This window comes from Sinohyriopsis cumingii, chromosome 13, assembly GCF_028554795.1.
Source record: "Sinohyriopsis cumingii isolate HCF-2022 chromosome 13, ASM2855479v2, whole genome shotgun sequence".
Taxonomy (NCBI): Eukaryota; Metazoa; Mollusca; class Bivalvia; order Unionida; family Unionidae; genus Sinohyriopsis; species Sinohyriopsis cumingii.
Window position 1 is genome coordinate 76643197 of NC_142973.1, and position 13440 is coordinate 76656636.

Sequence of the window (13440 nt, forward strand, 5' to 3'; positions counted from 1 at the left end):
CAAAAAGTTAACATTAGATGAAAGACTAAAACTTGTTCAAATTTAAGGTGTAACAATAGCAGCTATAGCTAGAGTGCTGTCATGGCACTATCAAGAGTTATCTCTCTATAGGTAATGCCATACTAGTAATGCAACTCCTACTCAGAATGGATCATTTTTTGTACAATATCAAAAATGGCTTCAAATATTTTGCAGATTATTTGTTTGAATTGCTGAAGAGGTAGCCAGATCTACCCAATGTTACTGGTGGCTTGACAAGTTGGTTTCTTGGTAACGCCTGACAATTTCTTCATTCCTTGCTGAACATGTTAATTTACCTGTATTGACATTGGTGATGCAGATTGGTCTAACAAAGTCCATACTGAAGTTCAAAGTAAAGAACAAACTTTGTCAACAATATTTGAATGGTATGTTTCATTTTAAGTCAGAAGAACAGTGCCAAGGACCTAAATTGAGATAAATTACAAATGATCATTGCAGAATACCATTTCCAAAAACAAATACCTTACAAAAATTCATCTTCTTACCCTGGTGCCATTCTATGAAATGAATTCCCCAAAAACATTAGACAGAACTAAATTTAAATGTCTGAAACAAAATCATATGACCATTATCTCGAAAGTAAGTTTTCAATGCAAGTATTTACGTACATGTACTACAATTTATTCTGTTAATGCATAACATAAACATTTTATGCTTTTATACTTATTGTATTAATTTTTTTCTATTATCAATAGTTTGTTTACTGTGAGAGCCTCAGGAGAGAATAACATTATAACTGAGTTAGCCTCATAAAGTATTTATTTTTATTTGTTTTGGTGGGTTTTAATGAAAGGCGTAAAGACAGAATCTGGTAGAGTCAGAGAGTTGTAACCTATTTAAAAGCTACTTCTGCCCTCGCAATCTTTAGTTTCAATATTAATTGTTTATTTATTTTGTGGCGAGGTTTTGTTTGCAGTCAGCAGTCAGTATTGGCTTTTGGGGGCATTTTTTAAATTGTTACGTGTCATCATGTCAGAGCCACTATTACAAACAAATCTGCTGATTTCTTTTTAAGAAAGCTTTGATGATAAACCCAATCCCCCAAATTGCTACATCCATTTTAAACAATAATATTATATGAATCACACTAGCTAATGTCAGTCAATTAATCTGTGGAATAGGAATAACTTATCTCTGACCACTGTCTTATCTCTGACCACTGTTACCTTTTAATCTCTTTTATGACAATTAAGCATAAACTGCCCTGGAGTGATAGTATTCCATAAGCATATAACTGTCCTGGAGTAATAGTATTCCATAAGCATATAAACTGCCCTGGAGTGATAGTATTCCATAAGCATATAAACTGCCCTGGAGTGATAGTATTCCGTAAGCATATAAACTGCCCTGGAGTGATAGTATTCCGTAAGCATATAAACTGCCCTGGAGTGATAGTATTCCATAAGCATATAAACTGCCCTGGAGTGATATTATTCCATAAGCATATAAACTGCCCTGGAGTGATAGTATTCCATAAGCATATAAACTGCCCTGGAGTGATATTATTCCATAAGGATATAAACTGCCCTGGAGTGATAGTATTCCATAAGGATATAAACTGCCCTGGAGTGATATTATTCCATAAGGATATAAACTGTCCTGGAGTAATAGTATTCCATAAGGATATAAACTGCCCTGGAGTGATATTATTCCATAAGCATATAAACTGCTCTGGAGTGATATTATTCCATAAGCATATAAACTGTCCTGGAGTGATAGTATTCCATAAGGATATAAACTGCTCTGGAGTGATAGTATTCCATAAGGATATAAACTGCCCTGGAGTGATAGTATTCCATAAGCATATAAACTGCCCTGGAGTGATAGTATTCCATAAGCATATAAACTGCCCTGGAGTGATAGTATTCCATAAGCATATAAACTGCCCTGGAGTGATAGTATTCCATAAGCATATAAACTGCCCTGGAGTGATAGTATTCCATAAGCATATAAACTGCCCTGGAGTGATAGTATTCCATAAGGATATAAACTGTCCTGGAGTGATATTATTCCATAAGGATATAAGCTGTCCTGGAGTGATAGTATTCCATAAGGATACAAACTGCCCTGGAGTGATAGTATTCCATAAGGATACAAACTGCCCTGGAGTGATATTATTCCATAAGCATATAAACTGCCCTAGAGTGATAGTATTCCATAAGGATATAAACTGTTCTGGAGTGATAGTATTCCATAAGGATATAAACTGTCCTGGAGTGATAGTATTCCATAAGCATATAAACTGCCCTGGAGTGATATTATTCCATAAGGATATAAACTGCCCTGGAGTGATAGTATTCCATAAGCATATAAACTGCCCTGGAGTGATAGTATTCCATAAGCATATAAACTGCCCTGGAGTGATATTATTCCATAAGGATATAAACTGCCCTGGAGTGATAGTATTCCATAAGCATATAAACTGCCCTGGAGTGATAGTATTCCATAAGCATATAAACTGCCCTGGAGTGATATTATTCCATAAGGATATAAACTGCCCTGGAGTGATAGTATTCCATAAGCATATAAACTGCCCTGGAGTGATATTATTCCATAAGGATATAAACTGCCCTGGAGTGATATTATTCCATAAGGATATAAACTGTCCTGGAGTAATAGTATTCCATAAGCATATAAACTGCCCTGGAGTGATATTATTCCATAAGAATATAAACTGCCCTGGAGTAATAGTATTATATGAGCAATATAAACTGCCCTGGGGTGATAGTATTCCATGAACATATAAACTGCCCTGGGGTGATACTATTCCATGAGCATACAAGTCCTGACAGTATTCCATTAGCATTAAGCATGAAACTATTCATATCGGTTTTTTTGTATGATGCATTTTAATGTGGCAGGTGACTGACCCCCAATCTACAAAAATGTCTGTTAATATTTTTCAAATAAAGCCTTGTCTGATGGTAAACCCTTCCCCACCCCTTTACCAAAACTTATTTTGTTGTGTTTGTTTAAAGAAAGTTTTGCCTGATGAAAAGCCCACCACACTTTGAAAGAAAAAAAAGTTTTGAAACATTTGATATGAATGCTCTGTCTGATGCTTAGAGAAACACACGCCACATTTATGAAGAATTTGCTAAATTTCTTTTATGACAGCTCTGTCCAATTATAAACATTTTGCTAATTTCCTTTTAAAAAGCAATGGCTGATTATAATGCCGCTACCTACCCTCAGCTGATCATGGGATAGCTACTGTATTTACATTTGTTCTCGAAGGAAGTTACAACAGGTCAGGTGGTAGAGCATCAAAAATGTAATCCAAGGGTCACAGGTTCAGTATCCACTAAGACCACCCCAAGTCAGCTGTTCTGGTATGTCCTTGGGGATGGCACTATCTCCCATTTCCCAGGCATGATATAGTCAAGGCATTAATGTGTTGACCTTGTGTCCTTGGGAATGGGCACTAGCTCCCATTTCCTGGGCATCAGTGTGTTGCCCTGCTGTGTCCATGGGAATGGCATTGAGCTCCCATATCTCAGGCAAGATATTGCCAAGGCATTAATGTGTTGCCCTGTTTTCTCCTTGGGAATGGCACCGATCTCCCATTTCCAGAGCTTGATATAGACAAGCCATTAGGGTGTTGACAGTGCTGTTAAAAACCAGCTAACTATTAACTAATCATTTGACTTTGAAAATAATGGGAAATAAATTAACACAACCTAAAACACAACATGATAAAACTTATTTTCATTCTTTATTAACGGAAAATATAGAAACAGGATTGTGAATATCACAAGTCACAATGAAACTTTCTGGAGATATACAAATGAAAAATGAACACTGTTTTTACATTATGAATGTTTACCAGTTCCTCTCAGTAAACAAGTATGTATTTTGGCAGTGACCTTGTTGCTTTTCTGATTAATTCCATTTTTGTTGTTGCTGTAAAGCTGTGTATTGACTGCAATATAATTTCCACATTATGCTGCACAGAGTGTAAACTACTTACTATGATTTTCCATATAACTTTTTCTCTTTTTAAGTCACATTGTGCAAAAAAAGAAAAAGTCTTCAACATTTCTTTTCCTATTTCAATCTTTGGTCAAGAGCTTGTTGCTAGCATGAGAAGGTCTATCGGTAAGCCCAACAGGCAGAAATTAGAAAAGACTGATGTTGATCACGGAGAAGGTCTATTGGTAAGCCCAACAGGTAGAAAGTAGAAAAGACTGATGTTGATCACTAAGAAGGTCTATTGGTAAGCCCAACAGGCAGACAGCAGAAAAGACTGATGTTGATACAAATGTATGGAGATTAAAGTACTGTGAAATCTGACTTGTGAAATGCAAGTGTTAAAAGTCCTAATTAACACCTAAATAACAGCATCCAAATGGGAAGACCATAATCTCCATTACAAGGACTATACTTCTAAATGTTGGAAGGAGGAGAGGTTCTATTCTTCTGTCCGCCTGTTGATATGAGAAAACATTCCTGTATTGGATGATACTGACATACACCAGATTTATGTTTTGATGAAACTGACATGAATTGAGCTAAATTCTACAGCAACCTTTTGGCAAAAACCACATGGAAAGATATTGGACAAAAACCACATAGAAAGATACTGGACAAAAACCACACAGAAAGATATTGGACAAAAACCACATAGAAAGATATTCGACAAAACCCGCATAAAAAGATACTGGACAAAAACCACATAGAAAGAAATTGGACAAAAACCACATAAAAAGATATTGGACAAAAACCACATAGAAAGATACTGGACAAAAGCCACATAAAAAGATACTGGACAAAACCACATAAAAAGATATTGGACAAAAACCACATAAAAAGATACTGGACAAAAACCACATAGAAATATATTGGACAAAAGCCACATAAAAAGATACTGGACAAAAACCACATAAAAAGATACTGGACAAAAACCACATAGAAAGACATTGGACAAAAACCACATAAAAAGATATTGGACAAAAACCACATAGAAAGATATTGGACAAAAACCACATAAAAAGATATTGGACAAAAGCCACATAGAAAGATATTGGACAAAAGCCACATAAAAAGATACTGGACAAAAGCCACATAAAAAGATATTGGACAAAAACCAAATAGAAAGATATTGGACAAAAACCACATAAAAAGATACTGGACAAAAACTATATAAAAAGATATTGGACAAAAACTATAGAAAAATATATTGGACAAAAATTCTGTACCTTTTATACTGTTTGCTCAAATTCAGAGGAAAAGATAAGAGATCTGTAACATGGAAGTTGTAAATCCAAAAAACAACAAATGTATAACAATCTATCAGGACTAGAAATTGACTTTCTTTAGTACTAGCAACCTTCTGATAGTTGTAACTGTAACTAGTAAAATGCTAGTTTTTTTTAGCATCGTATACAAACCCTGGTTGTCCTGTACAAATAATTATAATACAGTAATCACTGAACCCATAGATTTGTTAATTGTATAATTAGTACTGAATACCATATACATCAGTGATTACATAGAACAGACAGTTTCATAGATTTTTATTAAAACACTGTAATTTCTGTCCCATCTATTAATATGGCAAAAAAATAAATTATCATTCCACATCAGTACCTACAGATTCCTGCAATGTCTGATCCATTTAAACATAAGATTAGTAACATGTTAGAATACAGTGATAACTTCCAAGTTATAATATATAACATGAATTCTAAACTGCATTTACTGGTGACTAACCAAATTAAAAAAATGCCTTCTCTGTATCCTACAAATATTGAACTGAAACAAGCCTTACTATCTCAACTGTGAAAGTAGAGGAATCACATCGAGTCAAAGATCCCTATTTACTGGGAATGTATTATTGAAACAGTGCAAGTAAAGGACTCACATCAAACTTCAAGAACCATAGGTCCAATGTATGTTTTACTGAAAAGGGCTTGAATTTTTTAACATTGCAAGCAATGGAATCACACCAGACCTCAAGATACCTGGGTCCAATTTATGTTTTACTCAACTGCACAAATAAAACAATGGCTATATAGGTGTGGGCATCATACCAGTACCTATAATTACAAATCTTAACCTCAAGATCCAATCCAGCTCATAATTCAGATGTCTGATAAAGTTCAAATCAAAGACCAACCCGATTTCATAATTTTTAAGTCCTATGTAGTCATGTCCACTTAGAAACAAAATAAGGTCAGGGTTTACCATCAAAGTACTGCTGTAAAATGTGTGGCCATGACCTTTTAGTACCAAGGATGAGTGAGTATGTCACAGAATGAATTTCTTACTGTCATACAGATTTTTCCAATGAACAAAATCCATCAAGGGATTTGGGAACTAAATTAAGCAAATCAGAAAAGTGTAACCAAAACCTTTTTTCCAATCTTCTATTGCTGTGACCTTGACCCCAAGAAGAAATGGGTGAGTGTGAAGGTCACAGAATGAAATGTCTTGGCTTTAAAATGATTACTCACCAAGCATGATGGAAAACTGTCATGGGATTAAGGAAAAGCAAGTGAATGAAAAAAACTTGAACCAAATCCTTCATATTAATTTCTGTGGCTGTGACCATGAGCAAGTGGGCTTGGAACCAAATCCTTCATACCTAATTTCTGTGGCTGTGACCATGAGCAAGTGGGCTTGGAACCAAATCCTTCATACTAATTTCTGTGGCTGTGACCATGAACAAGTGGGCTTGGAACCAAATCCTTCATACTAATTTCTGTGGCTGTGACCATGAGCAAGTGGGCTTGGAACCAAATCCTTCATACTAATTTCTGTGGCTGTGACCATGAGCAAGTGGGCTTGGAACCAAATCCTTCATACTAATTTCTGTGGCTGTGACCATGAGCAAGTGGGCTTGGAACCAAATCCTTCATACTAATTTCTGTGGCTGTGACCATGAGCAAGTGGGTTTGGAACCAAATCCTTCATACCTAATTTCTGTGGCTGTGACCATGAGCAAGTGGGCTTGGAACCAAATCCTTCATACTAATTTCTGTGGCTGTGACCATGAGCAATAGGACATGGATGCATATCATCCAATGAACTGTCTCCACCTTAAATGAATCATCCTAATTATGAAGAGAATTTATGAAGAGGCTTAGTAACATAATCAAGTGAAACAAATTTGCATTTAAACCCTAATGCCATTTTTCTATGAATGACATAACACCTCGATCAAAGTGACAGGCATTCATGTCATCATACGAATTGTTCTACCTTGATAATGATTCATCTCAACAATTTATCATGGAGTTTAGGAGATATAAGCAATGGAAAAACTGTAACCAAAATCTTACTGCAAATTTTCTGAATGACCTTGAATCTAAGGTAACATACACAAGAAACAGTGCGGTAGAATTCATGGTGGTAGCTTCATAATGAGTAATGACAAGCATGGTGGTTTAGGAAATATTAGCAAATTGAAAAACTTAAACCAAATGCAAACTTCTGATGACTTGGATTGTGACCTCAAGGTAAAAGAGGTGAACACACATGTTGCAGAATGAATTTTCCAACATTCTTTAACTGTGGACTTTTAGATCATTTTATGCCAACTTTTATGTCCTTTTGTGCTGACTTTTATGCCAGCCAAGGAAGTATTTTTGTAAGTCAATGTAAATAGGTGTTAATAGGCCTAATGAATTAATTAAAAGAATAGCCAAAAACGCTGACTTGCCTGAAGGTAAGACCAGTATGAACACAAGTGATAAAAAACCTTGATCAAAGGCATGACTGACACTGACACGCTTAAAGTGTACTGGTCAAGGTACTGGCCACAGAATTACCTACTCCCTGGACAAGACAATAAATGACAAGCAGAAATATGCAATACACACCATCCTTTCAAATGTCTCCAACAAAGAGAATCTACTAGCACTATCCTCCGTAAACAACCACCACCATCAGGATATGTAATTGGCACTCTCTACATACCTGGGTGCAAAGCGACATTATCCAATCCAGAAAATGTGCAATGTTCATGGAGTACAACTCTGGGTGACTGGTTGAGAGCATCAACCAAGCTAGACAAACAAGTTCTCTGCCTCTTCTTTCTTCTGACACTATTGGTAGCACAGAACTGTTCTAGGTATGATTTATGCTGGAGGTAAACATGCCAAATATAAGGTCATTTGCTACTAATTAATAAATCTGTTCTGACTGACCTTTGTATGCAGATGGTAAGTATAATCCCTCTTCTATTGAGCCATGGCATTAAACCCTTCAGCACCTTTTTTAGTATTAATCTCTGTCAGAACAGGATACCTGTGTATCCAGCAGCTATTTTCCTCATAGTTGAATTTGCTGACACATGTGGAAAGCAACATCACCACTGGGCAATAGCATCACATCATAACCATCTCACATAATAGTCAATTCCCAGTAATATAGGCTTTGCTACATGGTTAAGATGCACTGCCCACAATAAAACACTTCTTTGGATTCTTAATTTACAAGATAAAAGACAAAACTGAGCACTAGGCTTTTCATTAATATACTTCTAAAATAAGTCCAACTTTTTCTGATTGTAAAAGTATTCTGTATAATTCATGTCCAACAGATGTATTTATAAGTTGTTAATTTTGGCAACACTGGTTTATAGATGTTGCATTTTGTGTTCAAGGCTTCCATTTTATATTTTCATCAACTTGTGAGATTAGAGGATGAGACTATACCTGCATCTTCTGTGTTTCAGCTTGACACATCAATGTTACTTAAAGAAAGGTTTCATTTTCTGTTTGTATTGAGGGGAAGAAGCAGCATGATACAACGAATATTGCAGTGAATGTATGAAGGTTTGGTATTGTGTACAGTGATGAACAGTGTACTCATCATTGTTAAAATGCTTGCATACAGTGTTTAAATGTTGACTGAAATGTGCTTTTAACCTGAAATTCAAAACATTTACTGTTCCAGTCAAGAATTTTTTAATGTGTGAGAAAGTGAAATGACAGGGTCAAAGATGTGTTAACTACACGATTTTCCACAAATTCTCATGATCCCACACACTAGTTAAAGAAAAAATGGGTATCCCCTGACAACTATCTCTTCAATTCAGCCAATGTATTGTTTTCCCTTTTATTCCTTTTTCTTCTAAAATTATTCTCCCTTAGACAGAAACAGACCCTAGACAGCTATAAGTAGACCCCAACTTGGCTAAATAAGAGGTTGCACTATGTGAGAAATGAACAAAAGTTTTTCAAATAAACAATATTTAAAATACTAAATATTTTGAAACAATATTCAATAAGAATCAATGCAGCTCTTATCTTTCTTACATTTACAAGGTTCCCTGGGATTCTATGTCCCAATGAAATGACACTGTGCCATGGCAATAGCTGCTAATAATTACACAGTGAAATGGCACTATGACAAGGCATTATATGCTAATTAACACGTAGTGAAATGGCAATGCAACAAAGCAATGTCTGCTAATTAATGCACAGGGAAAGTAAAAAATTTTAGCCTTTTTTTTAACTTTAATAATATTTACCTGATCACATTACATGAGGATAACTTTTCTGTTACTTCAGAATTAAGCCCTACCAAAATATGAAAAATGTCAGTCTATATATATATATATATATATATATATATATATATATATATATATATATATATATATATATATATATATATATTATAAAGGGATGCAACTCTTACAGATTAATTCCCCTATCTACCTGTTGGCTGGTTACCATTATACTCGGAGCAAAACCTTAAAGGATGCTCAAATTGTGGGGAAGGGTTGGAGGGATTATTTGTAATGTGATTTTGGTAAGCTAGGGAGATCCCTGTGGGATTCTGCACTTGATTACTGTCTCACCATACAAATTTTCCCCAAGCGAAACCCATGACAGTGGCAAAATCATATCCGAGTCCAAGGTTGTGCTTTGATAAATGGGGAATGGTCACTGTCTGTGCATCTACCACTAACCCAATGAGATTTCCTCAGCGAGGTCACATCATACAAATGGAAGCTAAAGAAGGCAGATTAGGCATGCCAGTCAGCTGACTGCTATGTCTGGAACAGGCATCACATTCAAAGACCAGCTCATGGAAGTTGCACATATTTTGTGAAGTGAAACTTTCTTAACTGTACCATTCTCTCTCGTGGACTTAACCATCGAAAGTTCCGTGATTTTCTGTCAGGAATGGAAGCTGATAATCCTGACTTGCCCTACCGTACAGCAGATCGATGATTTTTTTAACTCGGAGGAGAGATTTAAGTTTTTTTAAACAAGAAAAACCGCCATCAACCACTATTATCAAACATTGAATGGCTTTGGAAATTAGCTTTTGCTGCAGATATCATAGAATTTATTAATGCACTCAATTTAAAACTACAAGGCAAAACAGTGCTCATATGTGAAATTTATAGTGCGGTAAAGTCATTTTGACGACAATTGATGTTGATTGAGTCACAAGTCACGTCAAGCTGCTTTGTGCACTTCCCATGTTGTCAAAAATTAAAAGAAGTGAAATCTCCATTCCCACACAAATTTACAGCAGATATATTTTCTGAGCTCAAACTACAGTTCCAGCAGCGTTTTTCAGATCTTGATGCAAGCGCAGTAAGCATTTCCATATTTAAAAATCCATTTCAATGTACAATTGAGCTTCCACCTAACCTTTAATTGGAAGTGATTAATCTGCAGTGTGATGACACGCTAAAAGGCAAATTTCAAGAAAAGAGTCTAACAGAATTCTATAAATGTCTTCCAAGTGATGAATATGATCAAAAAAGATCATATGCTCAGGGATTTATATCTGTATTTGGTAGCACCTACCTGTGTGAAAAGACATTTTCAAAGCTGAAATATGTAAAATCTCAATAAAGGTCAGCATTAACAGATGAACATTTACAATCAATTTTGATGATAGGGAGTACTAACTTTAAACCCCAATTCTGTGAAATGCTATCTCAAAAAAAGCAATTGCATTCTTCTCATTAGTAGAGCTGTATTTCAAACAATTGTGTATTATTATGTTACATTTTGTTAAATAAATTTGTGAAAAATTGTTTTTTTCTTGTTATTTATAAAAGTCAATTGACAAACATCCTTGAGTTTTACCCTTGACCCGTAAAGCCTAAAATATTTATAATGTGGCCCTTAACAAAAAAGGTTTGCCGACCCCTGTCCTAAACTCTAAGTGAGGGTCCAAGGGCTAGATCAGGGCTGTATGAATCAGTTGTTGTTGTTGTTGTAGGGTTTAACGCCATTTTTCAGCACACAATAGGCTATACATCGCGGCCAGTATTAATGGTGGAGGGAAAACCCCGGAAAGAACCACCGACCCACGAGAAGCTACCGGCAAGCTTTCTCACATACCCACATTAGCCAAATCCGAGACTTGAACCCACGCAGACAGAGGTGAGATGGCAGTGATCCGTAACGGAAAGTGCTTTAGACCACTCGGCCACTCGGGGCCCCCCTGTATGAATCAGTATATCGAAGTACACATCAGACATGTCAAGAATGACTGCATACTCACTGCATCGCTGTTGGAGGTCTAAATTGTCACTTGACTTAGTAACCAGAAATATTCTACAGCAGAACCCCAGTGTGAGTGATTTTTGTACTATCTACAAGCATAAGATTCTTTCATGTATAAACAACTACCTTCATGGAATCGCTCTGAAATTCATTCATGAAGATAAAAAAATGAAAGTGGAGGGGTTCAGGTAATGAAATCTTTACACCCTCTGACACAGTTTGGATCACCAATCATTTCCCAGAATGGTTGGTCAAAATAGGAGTAAAAAAAAAGAGAATATTCTAGCACCTCAGCTGGGTTGCCAGAGTGTGCGGGTAACAGTGTATTACTGACAATTGACAGAAGGCCTGGAAAACAAAAAAAAATACTGTTCTGCTCTCTCCCCATCTTATGAAAATAGGGACTACCTATAATCTGCTTGGTTATAAGAAAAAAAGAAATGCCGTTCTTGAGAACTGCCACTGTGAAATCTCCTTCTGTATGTTTCCTAACAGGGTCATGCAAAGATAGGAGACTGCTGAAAGTTAAAGGGCAAATTAAGTGCTTTTTGATTTCTGACCTCTTCAGTTTGACACCCTAACTGCAGTTGGAGAATGGAAAAGAAGGGAGCACACACAAAAAAACACAGCAATGATCATAAGCAGCCTTTTCAGATAAACAAAACAAATTCTCATAAAAAAATTATCTCACGTGGGAAGTTAAGTAGGGAGGAAGTCTACATAATGTTTCTGACTAACTTTGATGTGGCATTAAAAACTTGTCTGCACACATCTTAGCAATGGATAAAATATCTGCATGTGACATACCAGTGGGGTGAAAAAGCTGCATGCAAATGACTACATAATAATCTCTTGCATTACTGGGATTATGAATGTTCCAAGAGATGTCTGGAAATTTTTGCAATATTTAACAACTGTGGCAAGATTCTGAATGATCAAATGTTGTCATCATCATCATCATCATCTACCAAGGCACTAAAATTGCAGGTACAACTGACTGAAGGTGGAGGAGGGCATTCTGGCAGAGACAAAATCATGGAGATTTCCTCTATCGCTGCCATTAATTAAATTCTGTCTGTTCAATGTTTGGCATGTGCTGGCATTTCATCATTATTGTGAAGCGAAGACGAATTATTATGAGAAGTCATCATTATTTTGCCCATTAAATATACTGTCAGTAGTGATCACAGTTTGGCTCGATTGGATGGCTCCATAAGTAATACAAGTTTGCTATGAATTTCACAGGAATGGTCAGTCCAGTTGACTGATCAGCTGGCTCACCAGTATATAGTATGTTTGACTGGATGGACCATGTGGTGGGCAGTTGGAACAGCATACGAGATATTGTATATGCTGTTGTCCAGCCTGCATGGGCACTGTCCTATTTGTTTGAGAGCCCTCATGTCTCATTAGCAGCATCTCAGGCTTATCCCCAGTGGAGTTACAATATATAAACACCAATTCTACTCAATATATCCACAACAAAGACTTCTGTGCCATACTGATCACATGTGATTCCAATGTAATCTATTGTATTCACAGATGCAGTATGTTCTGGTAATTGTGTCTGCATTGGCATGGTGGGTTGGTGGGTGGGTGGAGAGTGCATCTTGACATGAGACTTGGATATGAAGTGCATGTTAAAAGTCTTGCTAAGATGTACTGAAGCATGCTTATTTTTGCAACCCTTGAGCATTTTTAAAAACGCTGGACCAAATATTTCCAACCACACTGGGCACATTACATGTGCTTGTAGACATGTCTCCATGTCCATCCTCCACAACTTGAAATCATTTACACTTCTTGTACATGGCTGTTATCATTGTCATGAATCTGAAAAAACAAACAAACAATAAACAAAAATGAAGTGTAATAGTTATAGCACATTATAAAACTGATTACTGCTGATAAAAAA